Below are 9,597 nucleotides of genomic sequence, written 5' to 3'. Positions count from 1 at the left end.
CAGTGACTGACATGGTGGTGTGGAAGTTATAAGTATGCGTTGTTCTGAATATACTCAGTCGCGAGTCTGCGCCCATCCTTGTGCCCTTCTCGTCCATGTTTTTATTATTTTGCGGAGTACCTTTACTCAACGTTGTTTAAGAGGCTATATGGCGCTGTGGAAGCACCCTCGACACTCAGCGAAACTTTGTCAGTAGCAGTCAATTTCCCTTCGTCGCATCTTGCCAGCAACAAAAAAACAGGAAGAACACAGGCTACTATCGCACTATTACTACTATATCGCACTACTATTGCACTACTATCGCACTACTGACGCAAATCGTATAGAGCATCTAATAGTTATTGCAAATAAAGCTGCCTTATGCGCAAAAAAAGAAGTACAAACAATGATTGCCAGTTGCGATGAATCGGACAATAAGTACACATGGTTCAGCACTTCTATTCAGGCTACAAATTGGACGTCAACAATTGTGCTTATGCTTTCAGACTTGCCGCAGCATGCTGAAAAAGCACGCACTTCACTATAAACATCAACATTTTGATTATAATTGTGTGAAGCACATTTAAAAAAATAAGCGAAGCGTTTTGTGTGATTCCTATATAAGGCTGTCCTTTCCTAATCGAGACCGTCTGCTGTGGTGGCTTAGTTACCAGCTAAAGTTTACTAATCGGCCAGCCTGTATGATGTTTTGTGAAATACAGGCAAACGTGAGGAAAATTTTGTTGTGGTGGCCGTCATTTTACGGCTTGGTTCGCAATTGAAAGGTCGCCAGTTCGAGTTCTGGTACCATGCTTGCATGTTTCTCTTTACTCTTATATGCTGGACAAGCGCCGTCAGAAACTATGCAACACATAACTAACCAGTAAAATTTGAGCAGATAAGAGAGTGGAGAGAGAGAAAGTAATTTAGTGAAAGGAAAGGTTTGGAAGTCTGCCAGCAGTAAGGTGACCCCGGCCTGCTACTCCACTCTGAAGTAGGGGGAAAGGAAAGTAAAAGAAGAGTGAGCGTGCGAATGGAGGGTGATGATGTCAGAATACAATAAATTCCTTGGAGTTGTCTGGGATAGAGGAGACTACGCACACAATGGGCTGAACTCATATCGCGAGACGACATGCGGCACATGGAGCGCATGTCTAAGCAAGGAGCATAGGGGATGTCATTTTTTTAATTCGTAGCTTTGATCAGTATGAGATACAAGCAGAAGAAAAACAACTACGTGCGGAGTGTGGGATCCGAATCCACGACCTCCGAATTTCACGTCCGGTGCTCTCCCAACTGAGCTACGGAAACGGCTGTTCAATCTTCTGCTTTTGGGAGTAAAAATGTGTACTAAAACCAAAGCTTGAGAGTGTTCGCCAGCGCCAACCTCGTCCATAGTGTCGGACGTAGTACGCCCTGAACAACACCGAGTGCCCCGTAGAAGCGTGGTCGAACGGTGAGGATGGAAGCTGTGCGAGAATTCTCTTTACCACCTACGGCATATATGACATATATGACATATATGACGGAAGACAAAATTTACAGAAACCAATGAGCATAAGATTTTTTAATTTGTAGTATTATCAATTGAAGATTAATAAAAGCAGAAGAAAAAACAACCACATGCCGCCGGTGGAATCCGAATCCACGAGCTCCGAATTCCGCATCCGGTGCTCTACCAACTCAGCTACAGCAACGGCTTTTCAATATCTTGCTTTCGCGTGTATTTATGTGTACTATAACCGGACTTTCATCGTGTTTGCCAGCGCCTCACCACCTCACCGTTCGACAACGTTCTTACGTGGCACTCGTGGTAATTCAGGACGTCCGCCGCTATGGAAGAGGGTGGCGCTGGTGAACACTCTCAAGGTTCGGTTATACTAGGCGTAAATACCCCCAAAACAGATTTAACAGCCGTTGCCGTAGCTCAGTTGGTAGAGCACCGGACGCGGAATTCGGAGGTCGTGGGTTCGGATCCCACCGGCGGCATGTGGTCGTTTTTTCTTGTGCTTTTATGAATCACCCATTAATGAAAACTACAAATTACAAAATAAATCCTCCATGCTCTTTAGTTTTTCTGAGTGTTGGCTTCCGTCATGTACCAAGAAGAACGGAGTTCATGTACGCTTTTCCTTCAAGGAGTTGCTTCTGGGGGCGATCTGTTGCACCCATTTGCTAGAGAGCAAGATTTAAGCCTTTTGGAATTCAAAAAAGGACGAATGGTTGTGGCAGACAAGTTGGTTCAAAAAGACGAGTCTCCCACCCCTATTTCTGTTTTTCTTCTTAGCGTAGGAGGGTAAGATCGCAGAACAGGTCAAAAGCCAGAAAGCACTGGCGGCGCACCCGCAAGAAATGCCGCGGCACCACCGGCGTAGCAAACTGGTCGGTCGTCCGCTCTATGCCAAGGGTTCGTAGGATGTGGGCGGACCCTGGGGCGGAAGGGTATTGCGACCGGAGAACCTCCTGGCTTGTGACAGCCGCTGTGACGGCACGTCAGAGGTGCCATCACAGCACACGGCGTCAGGCGCAGAATCAGCTGTAGCCAACACAAAGAGAGAGAGAGAGAGAGAGCAAATTCCTCGTATTCGGACGGAGCGTAGCCTCGGCGCAAACGCCAGTAGCGGAAACTGTGACAGTTGGCACGCGATAGGGATTATTACGTGATAGCGTCAGGAGCTAGTTCTGCTAATGGCCGGCGCGGTGGCTCAGTGATTATGGCGCTCGGCTCCTGACCCGAAAAAGGTAGGCTCTATCCCAGCCGCGGCGGTCGCATTTCGATGGAGGCGAAATAAAAAAGGCCCGTGTAATGTCAGTGCACATTAAAGGACCCTAGGTGGTCGAAAATTCTGGAGCCGTTCACGACGGCGTCCCGCATCGCCTTGGAGAATTAGGCTTAGGTTTAGAACATCCGTCTCGCATGCATGAGCACCAGGGTTTGAATCGCGGAGCCGCACAACATTGAACCAGCTTTGAAAAAAAAAACCGCGTGTCCATGCAGCCGCATAACCCGGCCTAGAGTGCAGCCTGAATTTTGTTACCAGAACCGAAAAAGCACTCCCTCACCAGAGCAGGATTCGGCCACCCTGGTTTAGTGCTTGGCGAGAACCTTCTATATATTTATTTATTTCAAATACCTTACAGGCCCGTAAGGCATTGTGTAAGGGGGGCAGCAAAACAACAAGATCAAATTTAAAGGGGGACAAGCAAAAACAAGGAAACAAGGAACTATACATGATCAGTAAAAATTTGAAACACCTCAATATAATACAGAACAATTGACATAGGAACACAGAAATAGGAACGCATGACAAGTAAAGTTAAAGTTCACATAGGAACACCGAAATAAATCCAAAAAAAGCGACACAGGGTACATCACACAAAAAATAAAATTAAAGCGCATATGGCGCGTTTACTAGTGTCAAGAAAATTTGGAAAACAGAAATACAAACAAAAAGAGAGAAAAAGTAAACGAAATGCGTAACAGAAAACGTAAATGACATTGCATCAACATGATAAGATGGCTTCAGGGAAATGTGCAATGAGTTGGTGATGGAAGGTTTCAGGATTAGACAGCGAGGCGATGTTGTCTGGGAGGTTATTCCATAATCTGATGGCTCGCGGAAGTGCTGATGCATTGAAAGCTAATGTGTCACCATAGATGCGTGTGAAACTGAGATGATTGCGCAATCATTGGATGTGCGAGATGGGACATCTAGGTGAAATCAGCGTGGTCTATTGGAGTGCACGTACTTGTGAAATAATGTTAGTAAAGCGATGTCACGCGTATGCCTAAAGATTGCAAAGAAAGATCGGTTTTAATCGGAGTGACGCTTGAATGGTAGTTAGTTTTTTTAGGTGAATCGGGCTGCCCTGTTTTGAATGGTTTCTAATGTGATGACCATGTTGTTGTAATAAGGAGACCAAATGGAGGAAGCGAACTCAGCTATGGTCAAACAAATGTTAGGTATGCTTGTTTCCGAATATTAGCAGGAGAATTCTGTAAGTTACGGCGTATGTGCCCTAATGACTTTGAGGCGACAGCGCATATGGATGTGATATGAAAAGACCACGAAAGATCGGACGAAAGGTTAACACCAAGATATTTGTAATGCATGGGAGAGTAAGTCATCTTGAATATGGTATGTATACTTCCACATAACTGCAGCGTAAAAAATTACGAGCACAAAAAAGGGGAGAAACACATACGACACGGACAAAAGCTGCACTCACAACTGATTTTATTTCGCCAGGAATGGGAAATATAAAGGTTCCGCCGCGGATGCGCGCGCAGCAAGTACACGTACCTCGATCACAAAAACAAAAAAAACCCCAAAACAAAAAAAAAAAACAAAAAAAAAACCAAATCCAATACTTTATCACACCGTGAAACCCATCTTATCGCCTGGCAGAGAAAAGGTCACATTCCGCTTTATGCAGATGAACAGAAGTATCGCTTACGCAAAATACGCCCTTTTTCTTTATATGGTAAGCTTCCAGTAGTTCACGTGCAGTTTGATCTTTGCTTTTGCCTAGAATCCTTACACCTTCAAAATGCGGCGAACAATCCTGACAAGACCTGCAATGTTTAACTAAATTAACATCTTCATCTCTCTCTAAATTTCTTTCATGCTCCCTCAATCGATCGTTGACACTCTCACTCATTTATTGTACCCTTAAAGGCCCTTTTCGGGCATTACATAAGGGGGGGGGGGGGGGGCAACAGTTGAAATACAAAGTAAAGAGAATAACAATGTTAATACAGTAAAATACAACAGAATGCAAAAAGGATCTGGAATACACTGTGAAATGTTAAAATGCAGTTCTAAACAATACATGGTGCCGGATAGGCTAAATAGGGAATAACAAGAAAAAATAAATGGTAAAAATCAAAGCATGAGGTTGTTTTTTTTTTTCATTTGAAGTAATGTTCGATTAGTGCGTCTCTAAATTTACTAGCGTCACGCTTGTTTGCGATGTGATCTGGTAACTGGTTCCAATTTTCTATTGCCTTAGGTAGAAATGATTTATTGAAGGCTATTGTAGAACCATGTAAACGCTGAACACTCAGGGAATTGAAGAGGCGACGCGATGTTCGGATGGGAGGTAGGAGTAATGAGTCACGGAGGTAAGGAAAGTTGTAATACAATTTATGAAAAAGGCAAAGTCGTGAGATTTTTCGACGGTTCTCAAGTGGTAGCAGATTGAGTGTTGATTTAATCCTGGTGATGCTGTAGTATCTGTCATAATTTGAGGTTATGTAACGTGCTGCGCGGTTCTGAATAGCTTCTAGGGTGTCAATTAAGTACGCCTGATGAGGGTTCCATATAGAAGATGCATATTCAAGTTTACTACGGATGAAGGTTTCATATGCCAATTTACGGACAGAAGGAGGAGCCAAGTATAACGATCGTCTGATGAAGCCGAGTGATTTGGATGAATTGGCCGCTAATTTCAAGATGTGTTCGGACCAGGTTAAATTGCTGGAAATGATGACTCCGAGGTATCGGTAGGATTGCACATTTGTTAATGTGTTTGAAAGCAATGAATAAGCGTAAGTGAGGCTGGAATGTTTGCGAGATACTTGCATGTATTGGCATTTTGAAATTTTTAGCGACATAAGCCACTCAGAGCACCATCGTTCAATTACGTTCAAGTCGTTCTGCAGTAATAATTGGTCCCTGTTAGTAGCAATGCGGCGATAAAGAATGCAATCATCTGCAAAGAGGCGAATTGTGGAAGAAATACCAGAGGGAAGATGATTAATGAAGGTGAGGAAAAGAAGAGGGCCAAGGACCGAACCTTGTGGTACACCAGACAGCACTTTAGTAGGACCTGAAAAATGGTTGTCTATTACCGTGTACTGAGAACGATCTATTAGAAAACAGTGTATCCATGCTACAATTAGAGGGTCAATGGACAGACCGGAAAGTTTAGACATGAGACGATGGTGGGGTACGCGATCCAAAGCCTTAGAAAAGTCTAAAAAAATGATGTCAGTTTGGAATGAAGAGTCCAGATTTAAGTGAAGATCAGTAGTCAATTCAAAAAGCTGAGTTTCGCAGGAGAGACCGGAGCGGAAACCATGCTGTTTAGTGAAAAAGAAAGAGTTATGATCGAGATGCGATGCGACTTGTGAGTATATTATGCGTTCGAGAAGTTTACAGGCAATGCATGTCAAGGAAATGGGGCGATAATTGGATGGGTCTGATCGGTTACCAGCCTTAAACACCGGCACAACTTTACTTATTTTCCAATCTTTGGGTAGTTCACCCGTTGATATAGACTGTTCAAAGATTACTTTCAGGAATTGACTGGAAATGTCCTTGGTACTTTTAAGTAATTTCGCGGGTATTCCATCAGGCCCAGGTGCGCTCGATGTTTTAAGATTGTCAATTAATTTTGTAATACCATCTGTTGTAATGCAAACTGGGGGCATCTGAGAAAAATTTGAGTCTGGAAATGTTGGTATGTTCAAGGGAGGTTCGTGGGTGAAAACTGACGAAAAATATGAATTCATGACGTCTGAACGGTGTTCAGTGGGAACAGATGATCCATCTTGGTTGACCAAGGTGATGCTTTGTGAACGACTGGTGCTTGGTGTCAGTAAGGTCCAAGACTTCTTCGGGTTTGTGTGAATAATATTCATCAGGTCCTGGTGGAAGAACTTTTTTTTAGTGCTCCGTAACAAACCTATATATTGGTGAAGACATGCAAAGTATTTTTTCCATTTTGAAGGAAAATTCGAATTTTTTGCCTCACGGTAAAGGCGTTTTTTTCTTTGTGATAGTCTTCTTAGCGCGCTAGTGTACCACGGTCTTCGAGCATCACCACGTATACGAGTGAGGGGAACGTACGTGTCCACGAGCGATAATAGTTTATTTTTATAAAGTAGCCAGTTATCATCCACTGTTCGACTACATGGCGATAATCGGAAGTGCGAAAAGAACTGGCTCAGCTCGATGTTGATCTTAGCGAAATCGGCTTTCTTGTAACTGCGGATGTATTTTATGGAAGGTTCACTGACGGGAATTGAAATCGAGAGATCGAAAAGCAACATTTTATGATCACTCAGGAAATCAACACATGACAATGACTGGGTGAGTTCGGGATCTGAGGCAAAGATAAGGTCAAGAATGTTTTTTCCACGGGTTGCTGTTTTAACTGTTTGGGTAAGGTTAAATGAGAGAGTCATATCAAGAAATTCGTTCGACTGTTGAGAAGGTGCATGCAGATGATTCCATTCAATGTCTGGGAAATTGAAATCTCCACAAACCACGTGTTCAGCGTTTGGAAAGAGGGAATGCAAGTTCAAAAGCACACTGTTAAGCTCGTCAATAAAAGAGCGATCACAATCAGGCGCGCGGTAGCAAGCAGTAATAATGACTGTAATTGACGGTAGGCATATTCGGACACACATTATTTCGTGACTGCAGTTAAGTTTGACAGGAAATGAGGGTATACTAGATTTTATAAAGACAAGCACTCCACCTCCCCTGCGCCCCTCCCTGTCAAGCCTATGAATGGTGAACACTTTGTCATCATGAAGTAGCTCGCGGTTTTCGATGTCGGAACTTAGCCATGATTCAGTAAAAATGGCGATGTCGGTGTTGTTATCATGCAAGAGGGATTCTATGCCTTCTCTTTTTGATAAATAACTGCGGATGTTTGCGAGCATAACTGCCATGGTCTTATAAGCAGGTTTTCTATTCCGACCTTTTGAATAGGGAGGACGAGGGGAAAGCGCAGGCGTAGCCGCCGGCGATAACCGCTATGTCTTGGTCTCTAAAACGGAATCAGACTCGGCATCGTAGAAAAACTGCATTTCGTTCATGAAAAGTTTATCGAAGCGGATCTTGTACTTTCCACCACGCTCCTGAGCAAAATTGTATAACTTTTGACGGGCTAATCGGACACGTGCTGAGTAGTCTTCTCGAATTGAGTAGGCTGAATTTTTTAGCTTCGGGGTAGCGGACAAAATATTTGTCTCATCTTTAAAGTTAGCAAATGCGGCAATGATGGGGCGGTTCTTTCCGGGTTTGAAACGGCCAAGTCTGTGAGCGCGTTCAATCGCATTCTCACTGATAGTTATGTCTAGTTCCTTTGAGCAGACAGAGATTACATGCGACTCAGACCGTCTCCATGCTTCGTCACTGGCATCGGGAATTCCAAAGAACAGCAGGTTTGATCGGCGAAGACGGTTTTCCGCGTCATCGCATTTGTCGTTCAACCGTTTAACTTGCGCTGTCAGTTTTTGCACACAGTCTGAGTCTACATTGCTTGACCTCTGATTTTCTGCTTTTTCCAATGCGTCTACCCGCAAAGAAAGGCTGCTCACAATGTTCTCGATGTTTGTCTGAGCTGAGCGGATAAGTGTAAGTTCTGAGAGTACGGAATTTTGTGCGACTTCTAATCGGGCTATTGCCTCAGCAATTGTTTCAAGTGAGACACTTCCGCCATTTTCGTCGGGTCCGGGATTCAGTTCCACATCACCACACACGACAAGCCGTAAGTATACAGAACACGCATTGAGCGAGGACCAACATACATAACATAATAGACGACGGCAAAAATCACTCGTGTCTGGGGGGCACGACACCGCGAGAAAGAACGGATCACTAGTGCGTACGCACGCAGCGTGCGGAATGTAACTGACCTGCATTGCAAAGGGCATGTTCATGGCCGTATCCTCCGCGGCGTCGTGCCCCAACTGATTCCAAGGTGTCGGTGGCTTTTCTAGTAGTCGAGTAACGCCTCCCGCGCAGATAGCGGGGTTAGGTTGCCAGACAGGTGGTTGGTCGAGTGCTGCAAATGGCGGGCGGGAAGTGGCCTCAGCTGCAGGATAATTCTTTGCCCGTAGGTTCCAAGCAGATCCGTTGCTGTGGTCAGCCGGGAAATCGCTGTCGCTGGCGTTGAAGACGAGCGTTATGCTCCACAGGATAGCCTGCATTGCAAAGGGCATGTTCATGACCGTATCCTCCGCGGCCAGACTGGCCGACATAGGCTTTTCCGCATGACAGCGGAATTTCATAGACCACTCCTGCCTGGCACTCTACATGGGGCTTAGTATGCTTTTTCCCGCAGCCAGTTTTTGTTGCCTCCTTACCGGAGATGCGAGGGCATAGTTGGCCGAGCTTTTTCGGAGCTGAAAAAACCAGCTACACCCCAAACCTGTTCGCTACTTTCTTCAAGTTATGCGAGACTGTGTGCAGGTAGGGGGCTACTTCCGGACGCACAGTGCGCTCAACTGAAGCGTATGCAGTGTTAAGGGGCGGGTACGTACTATGCTATCGTCGATTTGCGGGCAGACGCGAACTAAGCGTGGGATTCCTCATCAATCGAGACATAGTTGGCAACATAGATGAATTGTATAGTATTAACGAGAGGGCAGCAGCTATTGCAATTAAGCTTCAGAAGAAGTACAAACTCAAGGTGGCACGGGCCTACGCGCCTGCGTCCAGCTGAGGCGACCAGTTCGTAGAAAAGTGCTATGAGGAAATGGTATCATAAATGACGAAAGCAAAAACATAATACACTGTACTGATGCGCACCCGCCGCGGTGGCTCAGTGGTTAGGGCGCTCGACTACTGAGCCGGAGTTCCCGGGTTCGAGCCCGACCGC

General features: G+C 45.0%; 1 non-coding gene across 1 annotated transcript; it reads left to right on the top strand.

The window, feature by feature from the left end:
• Positions 1–1,892: 1,892 nt before the first annotated feature.
• TRNAP-CGG (transfer RNA proline (anticodon CGG)) lies at positions 1,893–1,968 on the top strand. The gene has a single exon. It is a non-coding gene; the product is annotated as a tRNA-Pro (tRNA).
• The last annotated feature ends 7,629 nt before the right edge of the window (positions 1,969–9,597 follow it).

The sequence above is a fragment of the Amblyomma americanum genome, chromosome 4, assembly GCF_052857255.1.
Source record: "Amblyomma americanum isolate KBUSLIRL-KWMA chromosome 4, ASM5285725v1, whole genome shotgun sequence".
NCBI classification, from domain to species: domain Eukaryota; kingdom Metazoa; phylum Arthropoda; class Arachnida; order Ixodida; family Ixodidae; genus Amblyomma; species Amblyomma americanum.
The sequence above is the reverse complement of the archived record's forward strand: the minus strand, read 5'-3'. Positions and strand labels throughout refer to the sequence as shown.